Source organism: Theropithecus gelada, chromosome 14 (genome assembly GCF_003255815.1).
Source record: "Theropithecus gelada isolate Dixy chromosome 14, Tgel_1.0, whole genome shotgun sequence".
Lineage (NCBI taxonomy): Eukaryota > Metazoa > Chordata > Mammalia > Primates > Cercopithecidae > Theropithecus > Theropithecus gelada.
Genome location: NC_037682.1, coordinates 67,246,312 through 67,272,214, shown reverse-complemented (window position 1 = coordinate 67,272,214; position 25,903 = coordinate 67,246,312). Strand labels below are relative to the sequence as shown.

At 51.7% G+C, this 25,903-nt stretch overlaps 1 protein-coding gene across 3 annotated transcripts in view; it reads left to right on the top strand.

Moving 5' to 3' along the window:
• ARRB1 (arrestin beta 1) overlaps positions 1-25,903 on the top strand; it is a 93,151-nt gene that overhangs the window by 29,519 nt on the left and 37,729 nt on the right. Inside the window, exons 1-2 of one of the 3 annotated variants that reach the window (XM_025357073.1) lie at positions 9,837-9,841; positions 17,273-17,280. The exons of 1 other annotated variant lie outside the window; for it this stretch is intronic. The gene's annotated coding sequence lies outside the window, so the exon portion shown is untranslated. Of the gene's footprint in view, positions 1-9,836; positions 9,842-14,162; positions 14,167-16,599; positions 16,602-17,272; positions 17,281-25,903 lie in introns of those variants that run through there. One more of the 3 variants, XM_025357072.1, reaches the window with a different exon arrangement.

Genomic DNA, 25,903 nt, shown 5'->3' with positions numbered 1-25,903 from the left:
TAATCATTTAAACAACAACAAAACCCTCCACATTAGACAAGGAGAAGAGAGCGATCATCCAGAATTTCATCATTTAGAAACAACATTTCTAACACTTTTTGGTGTTTGTGCTTCTTGCTCTGTGTGTGTGTGTGTGTGCGCGCGCATGTGTTTGTGTATTCAAGCACAATTGTGATTAAACTGTATGTAAAATTTTGAATACTGTTTTTTTTTCTTCAGTATCTCCTATGCTATTAACTCATAGTATCTCAATTTGTTAATGATTGTCCCTCATGTGGGTGCCCTACAGTTTAACCAGCCGCTTCTTTGGTATTTACATTATTTCCAGGTGTTTGGTATTGTAAATAGTGCTGAAATGATTAGCTTTGGAGCTATCCTGTCACTTCCTGAAGGCAGAGCCTGGACCCTGGGGGGCTCAGAGGTCCCAGGCTTGGCTCTCAGCCCCTCCCGTCTTCCCTGCACACCTTTCCGCTTCCTTCCTGCTCAGCTGCTTCCCTTCTGCTCATGGGGGGGAGAAGGTTTCCTCTCCAGGTACACTTATTTTTTTCTTTTTTTTTTTCAGACAGAGTCTTGCTCTTGTTGCCCAGGCTGGAGTGCAATGGTGCGATCTGGGCTCACTGTAATCTTCGTCTCCTGGGTTCAAGTGATTCTTGTGCCTCAGCCTCCCAAGTAGCTGGGACTACAGGTGTGCACCACCATGCCTGGCTAATTTTTGTATTTTTAATAGAGATGAGGATTTTACCATGTTGGTCAGGTTGGTCTGCAACTCCTGGCCTCAGGTGAGCCGCCCGCCTCTGCCTCCCAAAGTGCTGGGATTACAGGCATGAGCCACCACGCCCGGCCCCTCTAGGTACATTTCAATGTGGGTTGCTCCATTTATCTTTTGCTACATAACAAATAACACGAACACTTAGAGGCTCAAAACAACAACATTCATTTTGTTATTGACTGTGATTTCCATGGGTCAGGAGTTTGGGAAGAGCTCCGCTGGGCAATTCTGGCTTAGGGTCTCTCAGATGGCTGCAGGTGGCACAAGGTGGGCTGGAGCAGCTGGGTGCTTGGAGCAAGACCTGTTGATTTTATCTCTGAATCTGTCCAGTTTTCTCTTTCTCTCTCATTGCTACCTCCCTATTCTGGACCACCCTCATTTCTGACCCAGATGAATAATACTAGCTAAACACACAGCACTTCCTGTGGTCCAGGTATTGTTCCAAGTTCTTTACATGTGTAAAGTTGCTCATTTAATCCTCACAACAACCCAGAGAAGTAGATACTGTTGTAATCTCCATTTTACAGAAGGGAAAACTGAGACCCTGAGAGGTTTCCCATCTAATGAATGGCAGATCTAGGATTTGAACCCAGAGCAGTCTAGTTGAATCTGCCTCCTAACTGGTCTCTTTGCTTCCACTCTGGTCTCTCTACCCTTCCATTTGCCTCCCAGCAGCCCAAGTGAACATACTAAAGCATGACTGCGTTGTGTCAATCATCTGCTGAAACCCCACCAATGTCTTGTCACGGTGACAGAGTAAGATCCACACCTCTGATCCGGCCTTCTGGTGATCAGGCCCTGCCCCCATGTCCCTGCTGGCCTTGTACCTTCAGTGATTCCCCTCTCATCCCCTAGAACCTTCCCATGGTAGGTGTGTTTTTTTGTTTTGTTTTGCTTTGTTTTTTGAGATTGAGTCTTGCTCTGTTGCCCAGGCTGGAGTGCAGTGGCGTGATCTCGGCTCACTGCAACCTCTGCCTCCTGGGTACAAGTGATTCTCCTGCCTCAGAATCCCAAATAGCTGGGATTACAGGCATGTGCCACCATGCCTGGCTAATTTTTGTATTTTTAGTAGAGACGGGGTTTTGCCATGTTGGTCAGACTGGTCTTGAACTCCTGACCTCAGGTGATCCATCTACCTCAGCCTCCCAAAGTGCTGGGATTACAGGCGTCCGGCCGGTAGGTTTGGTTTTGTTTCATCTCAATTCAGCACGCCAGCCCTTGTACCTTTTGGAGTTAGTACTGCTGCTTCTTCAACTCCTAGCCCAGATATCACTTTCTTGGGGAAGCCTTCGCTGACTCCTCAGACTGGTGTGCCCCCTCCTGGGCTCTTGGAGCCCTCCACTTTACAGCATTTATTGTGAGAGTCACTGTGTACTTGTTTGTATGATGCCTATCTTGCAGGGCTGCTGTGTTACCTGCTTGTAGGAATGCTCTGTGTTCTGTTTGTGCTGTGATCTGTGTCCTGGTAACAAAAGGAGTTGTGTAATGCAAAGCCCTGCAGTTTCCCTGGCCAGAAGGGAAGCTTTTTGTAGACAGGGTCCATTGCCCAAATCTGCCCTATTCACCATATGTCTGATGGCCAACAGCATCTGACACACAATAGGTGCTCAATAAATTCTGTTGAATATTCATAAGAAGAGCTAACATGGATTACTAGGTGCCAGACACTACACTCAATCCTCAGAACAACCCGATGGAGTGGGCGCTGCTGTTGTCCCATTTTACAGATGAAGAAACAAGTTGAATGAGGGGAAGTCACTTGACTGATGCCCTCTAGCTGGTTCCAACCAAGGCGACCTGTTCACTAGGATAAAAAAGTGAATGAAAGAAGAACCCCTAAACTCCAGCAGCTTCAAGTAACTCAGATGAGGGCTGTAGGGAAAACACAGACTAAAGTCATCCCAATAAAGCCTCTCTCAAATGATGGTGAGGATGTGTGGAAGGAAGGTGGTTTCCTCCAGCAGGGAGAGAAGGAGGAGAGAAAAGGCCCCTGGAGAGGAGATGGGTTACCTTGGTGGTCACTCTCCCCTTGGGCTCCGAGCCTGGCTTCCTACTTTCCTGACCACAGCTTCTGCCTCCCAGGCTCACTCTGCCATAATAGAGGCCTGAGGAAAGAGGTTGCGGGGGGGGGGGGGGGGTGAGGGGGGGGGCGGGGGGGGGGTGGGATTCTCTTCCACGTTCTGAGGTCATACCAGAGGCCTTTGTTCTTACCTACCTGGAGGCCTAAACTTTACCTTGTGCCTCTCCTGAAAAGAAGGAGGGCAGGAAAGCAGGTGTGCAGGAGAGGGAAAACAGAACCAGAGAAGTCAAAGGATTTGTCCAAGACACAGAGCCAGGTCCCTGGGAGCCTCTTAGCTCCCATTAGTGAGTGTATGTGTGTTGGGGGTAGAGGGGCAAAGATTATGTCTCCCTGTTCCTCAGCTCCCATGGCCCCTCCTGTCTCCTCATCCCAGCCTCCTGTCCCACCAGAGGAAAAGGCCCCCATGAAGGCTTTGCAAATGGAACTGAAATGTGTCCCAGCGCCCAATGGTCTGGGAGGCCAGGGTCGTCTCTGTGCCGGCACTTCCTCTTCTGGGTTCCTTGGGTTTCCTAGCTGATTCTGGGCTTTGCAGAGGCTAGGATGAGTTTTACTCTACAATGTTTTTGAGTTTGTGCAGTGCTGGAGCCAGCCCAGCTGAGGTCAGGTCTGAGGGCTTTGGGAAGAGTCGGGTACTTGAGTGGGGTCTCGAAGGAGGAATCGGAGTTACCAGATGGAGCCCATATCCTCTTCCTCCGGGAGCGTTCAGCCCTTGTGGGTACAGAGCTGGGCAGGCCCTGATGACTGATCCCTCCCCATCTCTGGTGGGGCTACCCAGCCCCCGAAGCTTTCAGAGGCTCCAGTCTCAGGGCCACCATTCCAGCCACCCGCCCTCGGAGGCCTCAGCTTTTTCCCGCTTCCTTCCTCACAGGTCTCAGTCTGCTGGGGATTCTGTTTTGGTTGGAAGGAGGAGGCGGAGGAGTTTGCATGTCTGGCTCTTTCCTCCTTTCTTATTCCTCCTCCTTTCCTCCCGCTTGCCGATCAAGATGTTTCCTTCACCAGCCTGGCTCCACTCCAGCCCCCTCCCCACCTTGGGCAGGCAGCAGCCATCCTCTCTTGCCTGGGGCTTCTGTGGGCTGTGACTTCCCAGGGTGTGCCCTTAATGCCCCGTTCACCAGTAGAGGGTCTGCAGGCAAATCCTTCAGGATGGTGGTGCCTCTCACCTCTTCTCTTCCTCCTCTGTTGAAGCCCAAATCTCCTGGGAGAGGAGGCTACAGGCCCTCTCCCGGGCTACCTCCTGCTCTGCAGGGGACTTTGGGCTCTTCCCTGTCCCCCTTGGGGCCTTGGTCTCCTGGGGAGTTCACAGCCAACTGGGCCTCTTGGCATAGAGGTACATAGTTTAGTACGTACTTGTACTTGTTTAGTAGGAGTTTTGTGCTGCTTTGCCAAGCGTCTTTACTCCAGGCCTGGAGGCACTGAGAGGAGCTACCCTCCACCTACCATACCACCTAGGCAGTGGCCTGGAATGTAGAATTTGAGTACTTCTAATTTTTCAAACCCCCAGGGGTCCCCCTGAGGACCCTCACGGTCCCTTTCCCTGTCTGCTCCTCCTGGCTTACAGAGCTTCACAGGGATGAAACCAACGTACATCCTGGCCTGACAGAGCGCAACCTTGGCCTTGTAGCCTTAGCACCTTGCACTGTGCCTGGGGCAGGGCAGATGTTTATTAAATTTTTGTGGAGTGAATGGCTGGAGGAGCAGCTAGGGAATCGCAGGGTGACCTGATGGAGCAGTGAGGGCCGACAAGGTGCTGAGGGAACACTTCTCAGAGCCCAACCGCATTTTGAAGGATGAGTGAGTTGGACAGAGAGGCAGGGTGGGAAGGGCATTCCAGGCAGGAGCAGCCTGTGCAAAGTCTGAAACAGTGTGGTCAAATCTGGCACTTAGGACATGTGTGAGGAACCTCTCATCTGGGCATGGGCACGCTGGCCTGCTGGAGTGACACCAGCGACTGGCCCCCTCACCTGGTCCCAGGTCTCTGTGCTGTGGGCCTGGGCTTGGAGAGCAGGCAGGTAGTGGAAGGGGAGGATCCTGGGGGCTTGCCAGGGCTCCCCAGGGCTTGAGGCTGTGCTAATCCTTCCCTCCTGAGGCTTGGGCTCTGCTCCCCTGGGCAAGCAGGTTATGGGGTTTGAACCTGTTGGAGCCAGCTGTGGTTCAAGCAGGTTCTAGCTGCATAACACAAATAGAACCAGGTTCAGTTCTGGTCTCCATAATTTCCTGGCTGGGACCTAGGGTAAATTATTGACTTCTGTGTGCTACAGTTGTTTCTATAATAAAGATAATAGAACCTACCTGGCAAGATTGTTATGAAAATCAAACAAGGTAACTTGTGCAAAGTTTTCCTTTTTCCTCCTTTCCTTCTGCCCCTCCTCCCATATGCTCCTCTCCTTCTTAGTAGGGCTGGGCATTTGAACTGAGGGCCTGACTGCTGTTTGAAGGATCCTGGACATCCTCAGCCCTGATAGCCCAGTTCTCAGTGTCTGTGGGCCACAGCATCAGCATCCCCTTTAGAAATGCAACATTTATGCGGGGTGCAGTGCTCACTTCTGTAATCGCAGTGCCAGTGCTTTGGGAGGTTGAGGCGGGAGGATCTTTTTTTTTTTTTTTTTGAGACAGAGTCTCACTCTGTTGCCCAGGCTAGAGTGCAGTGGTGTGATTTCAGCTCACTGCCACCTCTGCCTCCCAGGTTCAAGCAATTCTCCTGCCTCAGCCTCCTGAATAGCTGGGATTAAAGGTGCATGCCACCACACTCTGCTAATTTTTGTATTTTTAGTAGAGATGGGGTTTCATCATGTTGGCCAGGCTGGTCTTGAACTTCTGACCTCAGATGACCTGCCCACCTCGGCCTCCCAAAGTTCTGGGATTATAGACATGAGCCACCGTGCCCAGCCATGGGGAGATCTCTTGAGCCAGGAGTTCAGGACTAGCCTGGGCAACATAGTGAGACCTTGTCTCCACAAATAATAATAAAAAAAGTAGCCAGGCATGTGTCTGTAGTCCCAGCTACTCAGGAGGCTGAGGCTGAAGGACTGTTTGAGTCCAGGAGTTCGAGGCTGCAGTAAGCTATGATTGTGCTGTACTCCAGCCGAGGTAACAGAGTGAGACCTAATCTCTCTTTCTCAATCTCTCAAAAAACAAAAAAACAAAACAAAAAAACACACACTAGTGAGACAGGCATATTTCCAGGCCTACATCACATCCACTGAATCAGAACTCTAGGACTGGCCCCCAGCAACCTGTTTTTTTTTTTTTTTTTTTGAGATGGAGTCTCGCTCTGTCGCCCAGGCTGGAGTGCAGTGGCCAGATCTTAGCTCACTGCAAGCTCCGCCTCCCAGGTTTGGCCATTCTCCTGCCTCAGCCTCCCGAGTAGCTGGGACTACAGGGGCCCGCCACCTCGCCCGGCTAGTTTTTTGTATTTTTTAGTAGAGACGGGGTTTCACCGTGTTAGCCAGGATGGTCTCGATCTCCTGACCTCGTGATCCGCCCGTCTCGGCCTCCCAAAGTGCTGGGATTACAGGCTTGAGCCACTGCACCCGGCCTAGCAACCTGTTTTTAAACAAGTCCTTCTGGTGATTGTGACCCCAGCTCAAGCGTGAGGCCCACTGCCTTAGGGGACCTCAGCATCTCGGTGGGTGGAGCCTGGCTTTGACTTCGAGTCGCAACTTGACTTTGTCTTGACATCTGAGCACATTTCCAGTCTGCACTGGGCCCACAAATTATGTAGCTAGTCCTGGGCGCTGATTCCTGCCATGACCCAGCCTAGAGGGTAACCTCCAGGAAGTCACTTGCCCTTTCAGAGTCTCGCTGTCCTCATCTGTACAGCAGGGTGATAATTCTCACTCTGCTGGGGCACTGATGGGGGTTAAGTGTGATGCCTAGGCACAGCTCTTAGTACAGGGCCTGGCACATGCGAGTGTGGAGTGACTCTGAGGCTGGGTGCCAGTGCGGTGCACACCTCTGGGGATACCATGGCAGCAAAACAGACATGTCCTTGGCTTAATGGGGCTTATGGTCTGGAGCAGCAGGTAGATAGACAGCAAGAGATGCACACTGTGAGATGTGCTTCCAAGGGAAAAGTGCAGGCACAGGAGATTGTCTGATGGAGGGATCTGACCTAGTTGCAGCTCACTAAAGGCTTTGGAAGTGCCAAAGGAGCAAAACTCAGAGAAGGAGTGGCTGTGAACTGGGCATGGGGGTGGGGATGCCGTCGGGGGTTGTGAGGAGGCAGCAGCACTGCCATGTGTTATTTTCACATAAATTAATAACCAGTCTCTGGGATAGGCTGATGGGAGGGGAGAGGAGCTGGAGGGAGTAGATGGGCCATTTGGGCTAAGGGTGGGTGAGAGGCTGCCTTGGGGGCCTCATCTTCCTGGTCTGGGTTCCTTTCCTTCAAAAAGGCCCTAGACTGTAGCCATTTAGAATGGAAATGGGGCCCTCACCCAGAGGCCACCTGACACAGTGGAGGAGAATGACTTTGCCAGCTGGTGCCACAAGTTAAGTTGTTTTACCTCTGGAAGCCTTAGCTTCATGTAAGCAAAATGGGATTATTATTATTATTATTATTTTAAGACGGAGTCTTACTCTGTTGCCCAGGGCGGCGGCACGATTTCGGCTCACTGCAACCTCCACCTACTGGGTTCAAACGATTCTTCTGCCTCAGTCTCCCAAGTAGCTGAGACTACAGGCGTGCGCCACCACACCTGCTAATTTTCGTATTCTTAGTAGAGATGAGGTTTCACCATATTGGCCAGGCTGGTCTCAAACTCCTGACCTCATGATCTGTCCACCTCAGCCTCCCAAAGTGCTGGGATTAGGGGCGTGAGCCACCGTGCCTGTCCTGTTATTATTTTTTTAAATTAAAATAAACAATTTTTAAGAGATAAGTCTCACTGTCTTGCCTAGGCTGGTCTTGACCTTCTGTCCTTAAATTATTCTCCTGCCTGTGTCTTCTGAGTTGCTGGGATTACAGGCACAAGCCATCGTGCCCAGCAAAATGGGACTAGACTACTGCTTAGCCCCTGTCGTTGTGCTGTTGTGGGGTTTAAGCAAGATGTTTCATGGCAGGTTCCCATGGCACCCACCCGCTGGAAGTGCTCAGTGAATAGTCCATTCCTCTTTCCCCTCTGTTGGTTTGCAAGTGGGGAGCTCAGTTTTGGATTAGGAGTTCCTTTAGTCCAGGCTCACTTCCCTGGGGAAGTGCTGGCCCCTTCCTTTAATTGTAAGGAAAATGAGGCCGATCACCCCTTTTCTGTAGAAGACCAGAGGAGATAAGGACATAGCCAGCAATTTTTTTTTTTTTTTGACAGAGTCTTGCTCTGTCGCCCAGGCTGGAGTGCAATGGCACGATCTCGGCTCACTGCAACCTCTGCCTCCTGGATTCAAGCAATTTTCTCGCCTCAGCCTCCCGAGTAGCTGGGATTACAGGCACCTACCATCATGCCTGGCTTAATTTTGTATTTTTGTAGAGACGGGGTTTCACCATGTCGGCCAGGCTGTTCTTGAACGCCTGATCTCAGGTAATCTGCCTGCCTCGGCCTCCCGAAGTGCTGGGATTACAGGCGTCAGCCACTGCGCCCCACCTGTAACCAGCTTTGAGGCCCAGAAGCAGTGGCTCCAGAGACAGCTGAGTGCCACCTGTCCAGGTGTCCTCCCTGTTGGGGTCCCACCTGGGGGGTTAATTAAACCCACCCAGCTATATCATAGAGTGGGGGTGGGGTGGGTGTATTTTCCTCTAGTTTGGTCTTGAGGTCTCTCTCTGAGAATGGCTATAAATTCTAGCCCTGCTTGACGGAGTTCCAGGGCAGGTGGTCGTGGGGGTCCACAGTGTGCCTTTCATGATGAGATGCTTCTTTATCCTGGTGGATGGTCTGATGCCTAAGTATCCAGCCGTGACCAGGTGTCTCTCTCACAGGAAACTGACTTATAGTGGAAGGTGCCCTGTGGCTCTTTTCTGACCTGTGTCCAGTTTATTCCTACCAAGAAAACCACTCTCTAGGAGAGTGTGTGGTCAGGTGAGACACGGAGGAGGCAGCACAGCAAAACCCCGGAAATAACAGAAGCAGAGTATTACTCACAGAGGGGAGGGCAGCGGGGAGCTGCCTGGGACACCGTGCTTAGCCAGCGAGTTGGAGCAAGAGGGAGATGGGAGGACCTGTGGGCTGGAGGCTTTGTTGGGGTGCAGGATGTTACCCACGCAGGTTTCTGTGGGTAAATATAATTGGTGGGATTAGAGCAAGCAGGCATGAGGCGTGGTGACTGAGGGGGGTCACTGTGGCAAATCCATGCAGCTCATGTGGGTGTGTGTGTGGGGTCAATGGGCGAGTTAGGTGGCATCTGTCTAGCTGTCGCATGGCGAGGTGGTGACCAGGAGGAGGTTGCATAAGGCAGATACCTGGATGGATTACAGTGAAGAACCGGGAGGAGGCCGAGCACTGGAAGCTGTGTCAAGGGTGACTGAGCCCCACTTCTGGTACGAGAAAGTCTGACATATTCAGAATGGGTGCCCAAGCAACATGAAATTGTTAAAATTCACTACAGCGGGTGATCTCCCCCATCCAGGGGGGGGTGGTGGTGGTGGAAGCAGCACTAACTGGGACCCAGGTGTCCCGAGTGCAGGCCCTGTTCTCTCAATGGAAAGAGCAGCTGTCATCTACCACAGGCCTCACTGTTCACCGGGCACCGAACCAGGTGCTCCACATGTATCAGTGAAGAAAGGCACTGTTGGCCGGGCGCTGTGGCTCACGCCTGTAATCCCAGCACTTTGGGAGGCCGAGGTGGGTGGATCACCTGAGGTCAGGAGTTTGAGACCAGCCTGGGCAACACGGCAAAACCCCGTCTCTATAAAAAATACAAAAACGAGCTGGGTGTGGTGGTGTGGTGCCTGCCTGTAGTCCCAGATACTTGGGAGGCTGAGGTGGGAGCATCACCTGAGCCTGGGGAGGTCAAGTCTGCAGTGAACTGTGATGGTGCCACTTCACTCCAGGCTGGGCAACAAAGTTTTTTTTTTTTTCAAAAAACAAACAAACAAAAAGGTGCTGTTGTTAGAGATGAAAGTTAGAGGTTCAGTTACCCAACTGGTGAATGGCAGACCCCAAAGCCTTAACCATTGCTCTGACCTAACTCCCAGAGTGATACTGTGGGGCCCGCAGCAAGTCCCTGCTCTTTTGTGGGCCTCCTGTTGCCATGCGTGCTCTTAGGGGGACATCTTGTGTTCCCAAGCCCCCTCAGCTCCAGTGTCCTGGGGTCTGCATTTCTGGGGGGTGGGGGTGCATCCCTGGGAGCTGTACCACCATGCCCTGCTGCATCCAGTCTGCTGTTACCTTTACTAAGAAGATGACCAGCTGACTTGGGCCCTCTCAGCTCCAGCCTCCCAGGCCCCTTGCCATTGAGGGCTGACCTGTGGTCCCATCCCTTCCTTACCCACAATGGGGAGCAGAGGTGGCCAGGACCCATGGTTTCTCCACCCTGTGTTAGTGGGGCCCCAGGCTGGTGGGGCTGGAGTCCTGTGGGAGAGACCCTGAAGTAAGAAGGAAGTTGGTGGCTCCGGGGAACTGACCAAGGTCAGTGTGGCTAGAGGGTGTGTGGGGCAGGGAGCATGGTGAGAGGGAGGCTGGAGGCTGGACAGAGGCTAGATTGTGAAGAGCTCTTGGGAGCCATTAAGAGTTTTTAGGCAGAGGAGGCACGTGATCAGGTTTGCATCTAGAATGATTAAGAAAATGCCTGCAACTGTTAAGGCAGTGTTAGGCACATAGGAAGCACTCAATAGCCATCAGGCCTGGCTGTGATGCTTTTTCTGTTGCTCATTATGAATACCCAGACTCCACTGCTTACTAACTGGGAGAACTTGGGCCAGTCACTAACCCGGGGGACCTGCTTTGCTTACCAGTAATGCAGAAGGATAAGAAGTTTCCTCACAGGGGTTTTATCAGGATCCAAGTAGCTAAGTAGGGGATTTCATCTCATCTCAGTTAATCTGGCAAACACTCAGCCAGCCAATCCCAGCTGCACAGCCAGGGCCCTTCCTGTGTGTCACATGCCTCCCTGCCTCTCAGTCAGGACATGGCAGGACTTAGTCACGGGATCTGGAAGGGCCCAGCTGTAATAAGGCACAAAGCTTAACCTTCTCCAGTTCTCTCTTGTCTTCAGCCTTAGCCTACAGCGGCAGACCGCTGCCTCCTCCTCAGACTCTCCCCCTAGCCTGAAGCCCTGGCTGAGGGGCCCCCAACCTTAAGAGCTCATAGAGATTCCTGCAGGACCTAAGGGAGTTATTATTATAATTGTTATTATTTTTTGAGATAGAGTCACACTCTGTCGTGCAGGCTGGAGTGAAGTGGCGCAATCTCAGCTCACTACAACCTCCACCTGCCAGGTTTAAGCAATTCTCCTGCCTCAGCCTCCCAAGTACCTGGGATTATAGGCATAAGCCACAATGCCTGTAATTTTTGTATTTTTAGTAGAAACGGGATTTCACCATGTTGGCCAGGTTGGTCTCGAACTCCTGACCTCAAGTGATCTGCCAGCCTTGGCCTCCCAAAGAGCTGGGATTACAGGTGTGAGCCACCATGCCTGGCCTGAGGGAGTTACGAGCCTTCTGCGAGCCTCAGTTTCCTGGTACGCAGAATGGGAATGAGAATGCCTGTCGTATTAGTCTCCTATTACTCCTGTTACAAATTATCATATATTTAGTGGCTTAAAACAACACAAATGTATTCTTTTACAGTTCTGGAGGTCCAAAGTCCTGAAATGGGTTGTCAGGGCTGTGTCCTCTGGAAACTCTAGCGGGGATCCGTTCCCTTGCCTCTGCTAGCTTCCAGAAGCTGTCTGCATGCCTTGGCTCCCAGCCCCATCCTCTAGCTTTGAAGCCAGCAGTGTAGATTTTCGTCTGTCTTTCAATGCTTCCATCATCCCATCACCTTTACTCTCTCTGACCCTCCTGCCTCCCTCTTGTCAGGACCCTTATGATGACATTGGGCCCACCCAGGTCATGCAGGATAATCTCTCCATCTCAAGGCCCTGAACAAAATTGCATCTGCAGAATCTCTTCTACCACATGACCTAACACAACCACAGCTCTGGCGATTAGGATGTGGGCATCTTGGGGGGCTGTTACTCAGCCTACCACACACACCTTGCAGAGCAGTTGTGAGGATGACATGAAACAAGACAACTGAAAGGCTCCCAGTGCCTGGGACAGGCCGTCAGTCCCCTTTCTCCTCTCCCGGGGCCTGTGTCTCCCCATCTGTAAGACGAGGTCCCTGGCAGTCCACACAGTCTGAGCCCACGTCCTTCCAGCATGCAATACACACAGGCAGACTGTCCCTTCGGCGGCCAGGAGTTCCTAGGAAGTGGCAGACTTGAGCCCTGTCCCCAACGCCTCTTCTCCCACTCCCTCCCAAGGGCAGGCCTATTCTCAGTTCCCGTTGGTGCATTTCCCATCTTTCCCAGGGACAGCTGCTGGGAAAGGCTGAGCTCACCACTCCCTGGGGAGGGTGAGGGTGGAGGAAGGAGAAGGGAGAGGCCAGCAGCAGCCACTGCAAGAGATGGAGAGGAGAGGCTACGGAATGAGACTTGCAGTGGGAGAGGCTGAGGTGATCGGCACTCAGAGAAGGGGAAGAGGCTGGGCAGGGCCTCTCATCTAGAATGGTCAGCTTTTCCTCAGCCCCTTGGCCCAGGCCCTGCTGCTTGGTTCCTCTGCCGGCCACCCCCTCTCAGCCAGCCCCTTCTGACAGGCCCTGGTGGCTGCAGGAGTGTGTGTATGTATGTTGGGGATGAGAGGAGTGTGTCACAGGCCAGCAGGGGCCGAAGTGGGGCTCTGCCGCCGGACGGGAAGCCAGGAATCCCCCACTTCAGTGAGAAGAGGACCATTTCAGCCAGAGTCCACCTCTCACTTCCCTCTACTCAGAAATTAGTCACCGTTTGCCCTGGGGCTCATCATCTGCCTTCACTGGACCTCACTTTTTTTGTTTGCCTGTGTGTGGCGGGGTGGAGGGCCGTGGGAGAGGCAGTTAACACCATTATGGGATTTGAGAGGGTGAAATGAGGTTGTGATTTTGAACTGATTTTGAAATGTGCAGTCTGCTATGTAAGGATGTGCATTCCATGCATAGCCTGTTCCTTTAATGTTCTCTTCTGCAGTTTGACAGTCTGACAAACTCTTCATTGTGCTTCAAGTCCAGCTCAGATGTCACCTGCTCTCTGTAACTTTGTCAACAGCCCCCTGCCCATTCCAGAGAGAATGGAGCTGCTCACTCCTCGGAATTGCTGTGGCCTCTTTTTTTTTTTGAGACGGAGTCTCGCTCTGTCACCCAGGCTGGAGTGTGGCGGCTGGATCTCAGCTCACTGCAAGCTCCGCCTCCCGGGTTCACGCCATTCTCCTGCCTCAGCCTCCCGAGTAGCTGGGACTACAGGCGCCCGCCACCTCGCCCGGCTAGTTTTTTTTTTTTTGTATTTTTTAGTAGAGACAGGGTTTCGCAGTGTTAGCCAGGATGGTCTCGATTTCCTGACCTCGTGATCCACCCGTCTCGGCCTCCCAAAGTGCTGGGATTACAGGCTTGAGCCACCGTGCCCGGCCGATGTGGCCTCTTAATTTTTTTAATTTTAATTTTTTCTTGAGACAGAGTTTCGCTCTCGTTGCCCAGGCTGGAGTGCAATGGCACCATCTCAGCTCACTGCAACCTCTGCCTACCAGGTTCAAGTGATTCTCCTGCCTCAGCCTCCCAAGTAGCTGGGACTACAGGCATGTGCCACCATGCCCAGCTAATTTTGTATTTTTAGTAGAGACAGGGTTTCACCATGTTGGTCAGGCTGGTCTCGAACACCTGACCTCAGATGATCTGCCTGCCTCGACCTTTCAAAGTGCTGGGATTACAGGCATGAGCCACAGTGCCTGGCCCTGTGGCCTCTTTATAACCCTCTCATGGGGTGCCTTTGGTGGGCAGGGTATTGGTTTGGACATCTGTCTACCCCACCCTGTGTGGGCAGTACATTTGTAACAGACCCCTCTGCTCCTTAAGGTCACTGTGGTTGTGATGGGACAGAGGCAGTGTGGCAAAGGCAGTTGGGGAGCCGGCCTCCTGGGGTCTGGCCTGTACAAAGTTGCCACATGTCAGTCCAGCCCTTAGAATTGCGCAGACTGCATGACTGACTCAATCAGATTCACACGAACCTGAGCTAAATTAAGCAGGGGACCAAATCATTCGGGTCCATCGCTCTCTGTGGCATGAATGGCTATGTCCACTGCCTCCTGCTGATAATCAGACAGCATAGGGGCCGCGTTGCTCATGAGGTTTCCTGATGAGGGTGAAATCTGAGCCAAGGGACGGTGCTGAAGGAAAGGCCATCTAGGTCTTAAGGAAGCACATTCCATAAGCTCATCCACCACACTCCAAACCCCCTGTGAAGGCTGTGTCCCACTGCCTGGTGCCGGTTTGATACACAGAGAGTATCAAATAAATGTTGGAAACAATGTAGCGTGGTGATCAGAGGCTCCTCCACTTCCTGCAGGTGTTCTTATATGCGATTCCTTACACCTTTTCCCCCTGCTAGACTTTAAGCCCCACAGAGGCAGGGCCCTGGATGGCCTTGTTCTCCTCGGTGTTCCCAGTGCCTCTCAGTGCACTCACCTACCTATGTTGAACCCAGGTTACATGCCAGGCATATACAGACATCAGCCTTTCATCCCCCTCAACACCTTGAAGCAGGCTGTGTTGCCCTGTTATCCAGGTGAGGACAGGGAAGGTAAGATGCCGTGTCCAAACACAGCCATTAAATACCAGGAGAGAGAGCAAGACCCTGTTCCCAGTTGCTCCCCACATCCATTTCCATTTGTGCAGTTCTCCCTGAGGTTTGGGATCAGATGGCCTGAACTTCTAGGTTGCAGCAGGCAGAGCTGGCTCTGGGGAGGTCATTCCAGATAGATTGGTGGCTAAGAAGAGGGCCAGCACCGTTCCTTCTGTGGGCTTCTGACCACCCATCCTGAAGCCATAAAAGGGAACTGGTTTGAGGAGCAGGTGGAAGGTTTGGGGGTTGCATATTACCAAGTCCCAGTGTGTGTCTGGGGAAAGGTCTGGAGATGCTCTAGAATGCTCCTCCCCTGCTCCCTGCCTCACTGAGGCACAGCTGCTCTTGGTTGGCTTTGCTGTGCCCACCTTATCTGCAAGCCTGTGTGTTCCTGGAAGTAATGCAAATGCATTTATTTAAAATGCTCCATAATTCAGCCTTGTCCTAATATCAGGCCTTTGTCTCTGCTCAGCACTCTGGTCTCCCCAGGACTCCTCATGTACCCATTATCTCCTGTCAGCTATCTAGGCTCCTGTGAGGTAACGTGACCCCCTGTGAGAGCCCGTAAGCCAGCTGAAGCCAAGATGGACAAGGACCTGCCCAAGGCCACCAGTGGGTCTGCTTGCTGTGGTGGGGGTTTGTATTTGCACCATTCACAGAGCTCCAACTCTGTGCCAGGGCCTCATTTCCCTCCAGACGGCTGTGCAGCAGGGTGATGAGGCTATAGGCCTGCCTGACCCTAAGCTTGTGCCCTTAACTCCTTTATGATGCACCTTCTCTGTGCCAAGCACAGGCCTTGCCCTGGAGGAGTTCCCATCCTGGGGGGCAAGTTCTCAAATGAATGATGCCCACTAAGGCAGGGGCATGTCCTCAGAGAGGCCTGGCAAAGCTCCCTGAGGGATCAGGGCTTAAGCCCTCTCCTCCAGGGGTCCCTGCAATGTGGGGTCAGGCCCACCAGGCAGGCTGCCTGAGCACTTTGATGCTGGCTGCGCCCATTTGTGGGCCTCTGGCCTCCCCAGGCCACCTTCTAAGAGCACAGGGAGCTGTGTGGGCAGGAAAAGGAGCAGAGGCTTTGGGGCCACCAGGCGGGCATTGCCTCCCCTGAACTGGGTAACTTATCTCTTCCCCCTCCCTAGCTTCCAGTTTCCAATTCTGTAAAAAGAGGATACTGGCTTTTTCTCCGTGAGTTATCCTTGAGATTAAACATAAATATATAAAGTACCTAGCACATGACAAATTAATAAATGATATGTCTTAAAGTAATCACTGGGCACGATGGCATGTACCTGTAGTTGCAGCTACTCAGGACGCTGAGGTGGGAGACTCACTTCCACCCAGGAGATGAAGACAATATAGTGAGACCCTTCCTCCAAAAAAAATGTTATTGTAGGACTATTTTTTTTGAGATGGAGTCTCACTCTTTCGCCAAGGCTAGAGTGCAATGGTGTGATCTTGGCTCACTGCAACCTCCGTCTCCCGGGTTAAAGCAGTTCTCCTGCCTCAGCCTCCCAAATAGCTGGCATTATAGGTGTGTGCCACCACACCCAGCTAATTTTTTTATTTTTAGTAGAGACGGGGTTTCACCATATTGGCCAGGCTGGTCTTGAATTCCTGACCTCAAGTGATCCACCTGCCTCGGCCTCCCACAGTGCTGGGATTACAGGCATGAGCTACTGTGCCTGGCCAAATTTTTTAATAAGAAAATATACCCAGATTGTTACCAAAATCCAATCAGATTGCTTTTCAGTGAACAGGCATTCTGCAACTATTTACTTAGTGCTGTCTCTGGGCTCACTTGGGCCTTGGTCATAGGACCTGGTTTCAAATGCTGGCTCAGCGACTCCCTGGCTCTACTCAGTGGCCTGAGCTCCTGGGCCTTGGTTTCTGCCTCTTGTTCATGGTCCCTGGGGCCTCTGGTGAGACTGAGCTCATAAAGTGTCGGCAAAGTACTTTGTGGATCGATGCTAACTAATAGCGGTTCCCTGGAGCTGCTGTGAGTAGGAAAGACGACTGCGGAGGTTGCTTAGACCAGGCTCAGGGCTGGCACCCAGGGAGGGCTAGTGTTGTCCTCACAGTGGGACTAAGGAAGGGCCTGCTATCCCCTGTCCCTGATGCTTTATTCCACTTTAGCCAGGAGTGGGTGCTGATAAAGTTTGATGATGGGGATGGTGCTATCCGTGGCCATGGGGTAAGAGGCTTGCCCAGTTAGTGGCAGAGGCAGGTGTGGATACTCATCTGGGTCACATCCAGCCAGAGCTGGGGCCATGGTCTGTCCTGGGATCCTCTTGTCAGGGATCCCCTTCTTGCCCCCTTGCTGTCTCTCCAGAGGGTGCTGGCCTCTGTCCAGACACACAGCTGTCATAAATATGGCATGGTGGCTTCAGTTCAATGGAGAGCATAAATGGGGAATTGGAGTGGGACCCTGGGCAGGGGAGGGTGTGAGCAAGGGCTCCAGAGGGAAGCCCTTCCCCGTGTGTTAGACTGAGCTGAAGTTTGTCCTGGGAACTTCTGGGGAGAGGGAGCAGATGGGGATCATGCCCTCTGGGAGCTCCTAGTGTGATGGAGGAGGCATGGCCCTGACCTCCAGGACACTCCTGTCTGATGGGGCAACGTGGCTTCTGTTTCCTGGGACTGCCTGTGTAACAGAGGGGACACAGTCCTCTTGTCCTCTAGGAGCCGTGTGTCTGAGGAATGAGGCATGGTCTCCATCCTGCAGGAGCCTCCAATCTGATGGGGGAGCTTCGGTCACTTCCCTCGGAGAGATTCCCTATTTGAGAGAGGAGCCCTGACCTCTGTCCTCAGGAAGGACCCCTGTCTGATGGAGGCTTACTCAAGAAACCCCATTTATGGCCTTCACCTTTGACCCCTTCACCTTTAACCCCTTACCCTACCTGATTCATGGGGAGGCCAGGTCCCATAGGCAGCAGCTACGCATGGAGCTGGGCAGTTATGAACTTGGCTGCTGTGGGGCAGGGAGGAAGGGAAGACAGGAGACTCCTTACAGGAGACTGTAAGGAGGCCCCCTGCTTTAAGTGAGGGTGACATAGAAGCCTTCCTGGTGAAGGTGTCTGTCTGGGATCCTCTGATGGACAGGAGATGCCTGGCTGTGATAAGTACCCATTGTGGATAAGGGGTAAGGGCTCCCCCAGGCTGGAAGGGAAACTTGATGGGTCACTCTGGTGAGCCCCTGTCTTCATGCAGGCTGGACTGCTGGAATGGAAAGTGGTCTAGGGAGACCCTCAGCATCTTTGGGGAGACCCTCACCCATGCCCATCTGTGTACAGGCAGAGTGCTGCCAGCCCGGGGACATCCGCCCTCCATGGCCTGAGAAGCCCGGAGGAGGAGAGGAAACAGGACGCATATCAGGAACGCCTTTTCCTTTTCTTTGTAACTAACCCCTCGCTTGGGGCTGGTGAGAGCTGAGCCTGCGGGGCTGGCCCTGGCCTGGTTGCTGCTGCCTGCGGCCCCCAGCTCAGGCTCCCTCCACCTCACAGTCCACGGCTTTGGTGCTGCTCCTGGGCTGGCCTCTTCACTCCACTGAATCTCTGGGCTCTCATCTGTAAAATGGGGTAAGACTTTCTTTTTTTTTTTTTTTTTTTTGAGGCAGAGTCTCGCTCTGTCGCCCAGGCTGGAGTGCAGTGACCGGATCTCAGCTCACTGCAAGCTCCACCTCCCGGGTTTACACCATTCTCCTGCTTCAGCCTCCCAAGTAGCTGGGACTACAGGCATCCGCCACCTCGCCCGGCTAGTTTTTTGTATTTTTTAGTAGAGACGGGGTTTCACCGTGTTAGCCAGGATGGTCTCGATCTCCTGACCTCGTGATCCGCCCGTCTCGGCCTCCCAAAGTGCTGGGATTACAGGCTTGAGCCACCGCGCCCGGCCTGGGGTAAGACTTTCTATCTGCCTTACCAGGAAGTTTGCTTTTCCTCTCTTTCTGGGATTTACATGATTTCTTCCTCTCTCCATGAGATGTGCATTGAATGCTTCCTGTGCACTAGCCTCTGGCATAGGTGGGGATGGAGAACACGGGGAGGAACAGTGTGAGGCAGAGAGGGGGAAAGGCTGTTTAGGACTTGTCTAAGGAGTTGGGGGACATCAAGTAGAGATGTCTGAAGGCTGATGGGTGTGGGGTCAGAGAGGGTCTGGCTGGAGACGAGGTTTGGACTTACTAGCATCTGGTGGCAGCTGAAGTGGTCAGATGGGTGGAGTTGCCCAGGGAACTCCTTGTTATGGGATCTGGGAAGAGGCCAAGGTCAGACTCAGCTCTGGAGTCTCCTGAGAGCTGGGTACAGAGCAGGGATGGGGAGCCATGTGGCCAGGGCCTCCAGCAGGACTGAAATGGGATCAGTGCGTTTGGTGCTTCCTGTGGGAGTTGAGACTTTTGCCTTTGCAGTGTGATGTCGGGGTGTGTGGGGAAGGGTGGATCACAGAGGATGAGGAGGGAGTAAAGGTGAAGGTGCTCAGACATCAAGGAATTTGATCAGTCAGGTTGTCATTCTTTTGCTTGTTCTTCTCATTATTCAAACTATTCCCCTGCTGACTGAAGGGCTGCTATGGGGTGCATGTGTAGTCGGTTATATGCTGTGTATATGTTGTATATGTGGGGGTTTGTAGACAAGATGTGTATGGGGAGTGTGATGCATGTGTGTGTTTAGTATTTGTGTGTGTCTTTCTGTGCATGGTGTGTAGAGTGTGTGCACATGACCACATTCAGATCCTTGATCCATACAGCAGGCTGGTGCTGAGTCGTCTGCCTGGGCTGGAAACTGGGAAGGGTTCATCAAGCTTGTGAATTTCTCTTCTCTACTTAGGGTTACACCCAATAGTGTGCTGGTAACAACTGGCCCTCCAGAAAAAAAGGAGGGTGGGGGATTTTAGCATCTGCCAATTTCTGTGATGTAAATTCTTTGACTTCAGATTTCACTCTTACCAACGTGAAGTCATTGAATGTGCAGTTGGGAAGAGATGAACAGCAGACACCATTGTATAGCATTTCCATCATACAGGTGTAGTAGGCATAAATACCCTTGAGGGTATGATAGTGACAACAGTAAAATAATTAGTAAGTAATCAGTTTTGAAAATGCATTCCTGGGCCAGTCATGGTTTCTCATGCCTGTAATTCCAGCACTCTGGGAGGCCGAAGCGGGAGGATCACTTGAAGTCAGGAGTTCAAGACTAGCCTGGCCAACATGGTGAAACTCCATCTCTACCAAAAAAAAAAAAAAAAAAAAAAAAATACAAAAATTGGCTGGGTGTGGTGGTGCACACCTATAATCCCAGCTACTTGGGAGGCTGAGGCATGAGAATTGCATGAGCCCAGGAGGTGGGAGTTGCAGTGAGCCGAGATCACATCACTGCATTCCACATTCTAGCCTGGGCAACAGAGCAAGACTCTGTCTCAAAAAAAAAAAAAAAGAAAAGAAAAGAAAAGAAAATGCATTCCCTTTGCTTTTAATAGAGTTTGTTTAATTGTAACTTCACATTAGGATTTCTATTATTCTTTTTTTTAAACTTTTTTTTTCTCTTTTTTTAAAGACAGGTCTCACTATGTTGCCCAGCCTGGTCTCAAACTCCTGGGCTCAAGCAATCCTCCCACCTCAGCCTCCCAGAGTGCTGGGATTGCAGGCATGAGCCACTGCTCCAAGCAGGGTTTCTCAGCATCAGCACCATAACATTTTGGGCTGGAGATCCTTTGCTAGGGGGTTGGGGACACTGACATGGGCATTATACAGGCGGCATCCCTGGCCTCTACCTGCTAGGTGTTAGTAGCACCTCTTCCACAAATCATGACAGCCCACAGTGTCTCCAGACATTGCCAGGTGTCCCCTGGGGTGCAAATTCACCCCCCGGCTGAGAACCAATGGTACTGGCTGTGTTTAACAACCAGCTCACGAAATTCTTAAAAATGTGACACTTGCCTCTTATGAGCCTGTACAAGCCAGCTCAGCACACCATGGGCACCGCATCCAGATAAATATAAGGCAGTTTTTCCCCCCAAAATTATTTCCCTGGAAAAAGCTGCCACCTTAGACCTTAGATTTCGGTCTGTACAGAGTCCCCGACCATGGAGAACCCTGTTGGCTTACTGACTGATCCACAGAACAGTGGACACAGAGTCAGAGATATACTGCCATAGTGGATCTGTTATGACATTTTATGAAATGTGAGAATAGGAAGAAATTAGTGATGTTTTTGAATTAATATCTTATCTTAACATATGTTATTCTATATCCTTAAAAGTTTGCATGTTGAAATTGGCAAAACAAACAAACCAAACAAAAACCCCCTTTAAATAAAATCTTTCTGCTGGGAAAATAATGGCCTGTCTTGTGTCAGGAGCGCCCTATAGCTAATGAGTTCCTGCCGAGGCTGCACATCCATGGTGCTCATCCAGGTGGTGAGGCTGCCACTTCTTGGCCCAGGTCCTATTTTTTCCCAGCTTCAAGCTCAGGGCTTGGCTCTTGTTTGTTCATTCAAAATCTTTATTAAGCACCTACTATGTGCCAAGGAACATAAGTGACTGAAGTCACAGTTTCTGCTCCCTGGGGCTTGCCATCATTTCAGTTCCGTGGCGTCCACTCAGGAGCAGCTGTGTGCAGGCCCTGTTTGGATGCTCAGGGGCCAGCAGGAGAGGGAGGGAAAGATGCACATGTGTGCTGGGTGCCTGGTGTGTGCCTGGAACGGAGCTGGGCACATCACACATGCACCTCCTCCCACCCTCCCACTGTGCTTTTGAGGGAGGGCTTGCTCGTTAGTGGAGTGTCTGCCTCCCGCTGCCCTGTAGGTGCTCTGGGGAACAACACCGACTGGGGCCTGCACCTCCTACAGGTAAAAACAGCCCCAGGTCCAGAGATTTGAAAAATAAAGGGAAGAAAAGAAAGGAGGGAAATAAGAAAGACGAATGGAAGGAAGCAAAGGAGGGAACAAGGGCAGAGGAGTCAGGGCAAGAGCACTTTAAGCCAAGGCAGTCAAGGAAGGCTTCTTGGGTGTGGTGACGGTGGGACTGTGTGAAGGATGGGAAGGGCTGCAACTGGTAGAACTGATGCAAAGGATAGTACAGGAAGAGGGAAGAGCAGGGCACGTACACAGAAATTTCTGGAATGTGGATGTCTACACTGGGAAAAAGTGGGGGCACAGTGACTCACACCTGTAATCCCAGCACTTTGGGAGGCCGAGGTGGGCAGATCACTTGAGGTCAGGAGTTTGAAACCAGCCTGGCCAATATGCTGAAACCCTGTCTTTACTAAAAATTCAATAATTAGCTGGGCATGGTGGCGCGCACCTGTCGTCCCAGCTACTCTGGAGGCTGAGGCAGGAGAATTGCTTTAACCCAGGAGGCGGAGGTTGCAGTGAGCCAAGATCATGCCACTCCAGTCCAGCCTGAGTGACAGAGAGACACTCCATCTCCAAATAATAATAATAATAATGTAATAATAATCTGGGGAAAAACATCATAAAGTGTTTTCTACCCACGACTGTAGGGAGACAGACAACTTAAACCTTTCCCTGTCTCAGTAGGAGTAACACGACCGTCTCCTCCCAGCAGCAAGGCTTTCCCACCTGAGGGACATTTGGGGGAGAACTCTCCCTGAGCAGGGGGTGGGGACGGGACACTGGCCAGGATGATGATGATGATAATTGTAGTATCATAGCATCAACAATGTTAGCTTCTCTGTGTTGAGTCACTACTGGGGACCAGGTTTTTACACATATCCCCAGCCTATGGGGTGGGTATTATCCCCATTCTCCAGGCGAAGGAAGCTGAGCCTTTGAGAGGATAGGAAACGGGCCTGAGGTCACACTGGGCTCAAGCAGGGACTCAGGCAGGGACTGTCTGCTTCAGCCTCTGGGCTCTTTTGACTGCCAACAACCTTCTCTTTCTGAATCTCAGCCCCAGGAAGGCTGGGCAGCGCTCAGGCACAGTCTGTGGGCTCTTTGGTACCCAGCTGCCAGCCCACCTGGGGAAATTTTGATCAGCCCTTGATTTTCAGATCTCCAGTTTCATGGGTTAGCAGAAAATAAGCCAAGCTCTTTTAAGAAACTCTCCCCTCTGTCCATGGCCCCCTCTTTCCTCACTCTGCACCACCTGAGAGTTTTCACAAACATGCTTCATGGCCAAAAAAGTGAACCCATGAATGCAGCAGGAGGCTTGGGGAATTGCTGTCTGCCTAGAAGTCTATGGGAAGTCTGCAGCCCAGGAGACTGACTTGGCCAGAACCCCTCACCCCCCAGCTACCATCCCTGACCCCTCTGGCCTGCCAGGCACTGCCCTGTGCCCTGGGAGCCATGGCAGATTTCAGCAGGGATGTGACAGGAGACGGGAACCACAGAAGCCAGCGGTCCCCATCCCAGTCTGACTCTGGGCACACTAGTGAGTCTCCCTGAGCCTGAGCTTCCTGGCCTGGTGTGAGGCTCTTCTCTCACTTTGATTTCTCCATCTGGGAAATGAAGCAGGTGGGACTGTGCTCCCTCAGGCTCCGGAAATCTCTGAAATGGGGTGACATTTCTTGCCTTCCTGCCTGCTTCCCCCTCCCGGGCTGTCCTGAAAAGCAGGTGCACTGATGGCGGGTAAACAGGCAGACCACGCTCTAACACAGGGAGGGCTGGGAAATTCTCGCAGGGCAGACAAGCTGGTACACAAATAACTCTGCTACCAGGGAGAATGTGATAAAGGCCTAGGAACCTCTCTGCAGCCGCTGCCACCTGCTCCCCACACCTCCCTGCTCCCTGATGGCTGCTCTCACACCCAGGAAAGTGGGTCAGAATGTAGGGCGGTTGAGTCTGAGTGAATGCCCCCTTGCGTCTCCCCACCCTACCCAGCTGAGCCATGGCTGCTATCGGGCAGGGATGGGGGAACATTATGGAATTGAGGGCCTCTCTGGATCCAAAATATAGCCCTGGCCCATCAGTCTCTCTTCCCTCAAATGCCCATCGCTCCCCATTGCCTTCTGGATAAGGTCCAAGTTCCTTGGCCCAGCACTCAAGGCCCTTCACGGCCCTACCCTCCTAGTCGAGGGCCCGCACATACAAGTTCTCCGTGATTCTCTGTGGAGCGAACGGACCATTCTCCAGCCCAGCCTCTTCCCCTGGGGCTCCTCCCAGGCACTTGGGGTACACTCCAGCCACGCCAGAGGCTCGCTGTCTCCTGAGCACCCGGTGGACTCAGTTGCCCTCTCCAGGCCTCTGCCTGCAGTGTGGTCACCCCTTCTGCACCTCGTGTGTCCTTCAAGATTTTCCTCATTGCTACCTCTTCCCTTGAAGGCTTTTTTGTTTTTGTTTTTTGAGATGGAGTCTTGCTCTGTTGCCAGACTGGAGTGCAGTGGCGCGATCTTGGCTCACTGCACCCTCCTCCTCCTGGGTTCAAGCGATTCTCCTGCCTCAGCCTCCAGAGTCGCTGGGACTACAGGTGCCCACCACCACGCCCAGCTAAGTTTTGTGTTTTTAGTAGAGATGGGGTTTCGCCATGTCGGCCAGGATGATCTCAATCTCTCTTGACCTCGTGATCCGCCCACCTCGGCCTCCCAAAGTGCTGGGACTAAAGGCGTGAGCCACAGCGGCCAGCCCTGAAGGCTTTCTTGACTCTCCAGATAGAACCACATAATCCCACCTCTCAGGCAGTATTGTGAGTGATTAAAAGTGTGGTCTCTGGAGCTGGAGTACCTGGGCTCTGATATCTAGATCTGTTGTTTACTCGCTGTGTGACCCTAGGCAAATTACTTAACCTCTCTGTGCCTCAGTTTTCTTATCTGTGAAGTGGGATAATAGTAATACTTGTTATAGAGTTGTTGGAGAAATAAGTGAGTCGATATTTGTAACCAGCTTAGAGCAGTAACTGGACTTGGTTTCTCTCCTGGATAAGCTTTCTTTTTGTTGTTGTTGTTTGAGACAGAGTCTCACTGTGTTGCCCAGGCTGGAGTGCAGTGGCGCAATCTCAGCTCACTGCAACCTCGCCTCCCGGGTTCAAGCAATTCTCCTGCCTCAGCCTCCTGAGTAGCTGGGATTACAGGCACGTGCCACCACATCCGGCTAATTTTTGTATTTTTAGCAGAGACAGGGTTTCACCATGTTGGCCAGGCTGGTCTTGAACTCCTGATCTCGTGATCTGCCCGCCTCAGCCTCCCAAAGTTCTTGGATTACAGGCGTGAGCCACCGTGCCCGGCCTCTCTTGGATAAGTTTTCTAATGTTGACTGAAGGGTGAGTAAATATCTGAAGGTCTTCTGACATTCCCTGCATTTGTAGCATTTTTTTTCTAATATTAATTTTCTAATACAAAGAAAGGAATTGTTACCAGTGCTTACATAATTCACTAGTACTGAATCCACATTCATGGATGATCTTTCCAGTGTGAGTTTTCTGATGCTGAGTAAGATATGTCTTGTCTAAATGATTTCCCATAGGTGGTCCATTCATGAGGTTTCTCTCCTATGTGTTTTCTGATACTAGCTTTGTGATTCTGGACAAGTTAGGTAGGGTTTCTGAGTCTGGGCTTCTTCTCTGAAAAACTGGAGTATTTAGAAGGAATATAATAATGTATGTGAAGTGCTTAGCACAGCGCCTTGCTCATAGGGAAAGCTCAGTGTACAGTGGCCATTTTTCTTAGTGGGTTTCTCTAACTAGGCTATGCTGTGGTCTTTTGTCAGCAGGGACCACCCGTTGTTTATGTTAGTGCCCCTAGAGCATTGCACTGGCAGTGGCTGTGTGATGGCTCAGTGGTGAGTGAATGATGAATGGGATAGCCACTGGTCAGAGCTGGGCAGAGGCCTGTTTGGGATGTATCAGCTGTCTTCTTGGCTTAGCCTGACAGTGGCTGTGGACTCTGTTCCTATGAAGCATTTTCTTTCTTTTTTTTTTCTTTTTTAGAGACAGGGTCTTGCTCTGTTGCCCAGGCAGGAGTGCAGTGGCGTGATCATAGCTCACTATAACCTTAAACTCCTGGGCTCAAGCGATCTTCCCTCCTCAGCCTCCCGATAGCCGGGACAACAGGCATGTGCCACCATGCCTGGCTAATTTTTAATTTTTTGTGGAGATGGGGTTTCACTATGTTGCCTAGGCTGGTCTTGAATTCATGGTCTCAAGCATTCCTCCTGCCCAGCCTCCCAAAGAGTTGGAATTACAGGCACGAGCCACCATGCCTGGCTCCTATAAAGCATTTTCTAAGCCCAATGCCCATGGCTCCTGACAGCCAAATGGAAGTATAGATAGAAGAAGAAATCCCTGGAGTCTGCTCACTCAGAGACAAGGATCATCACCACCATCTTTTTATATTTATTTATTTA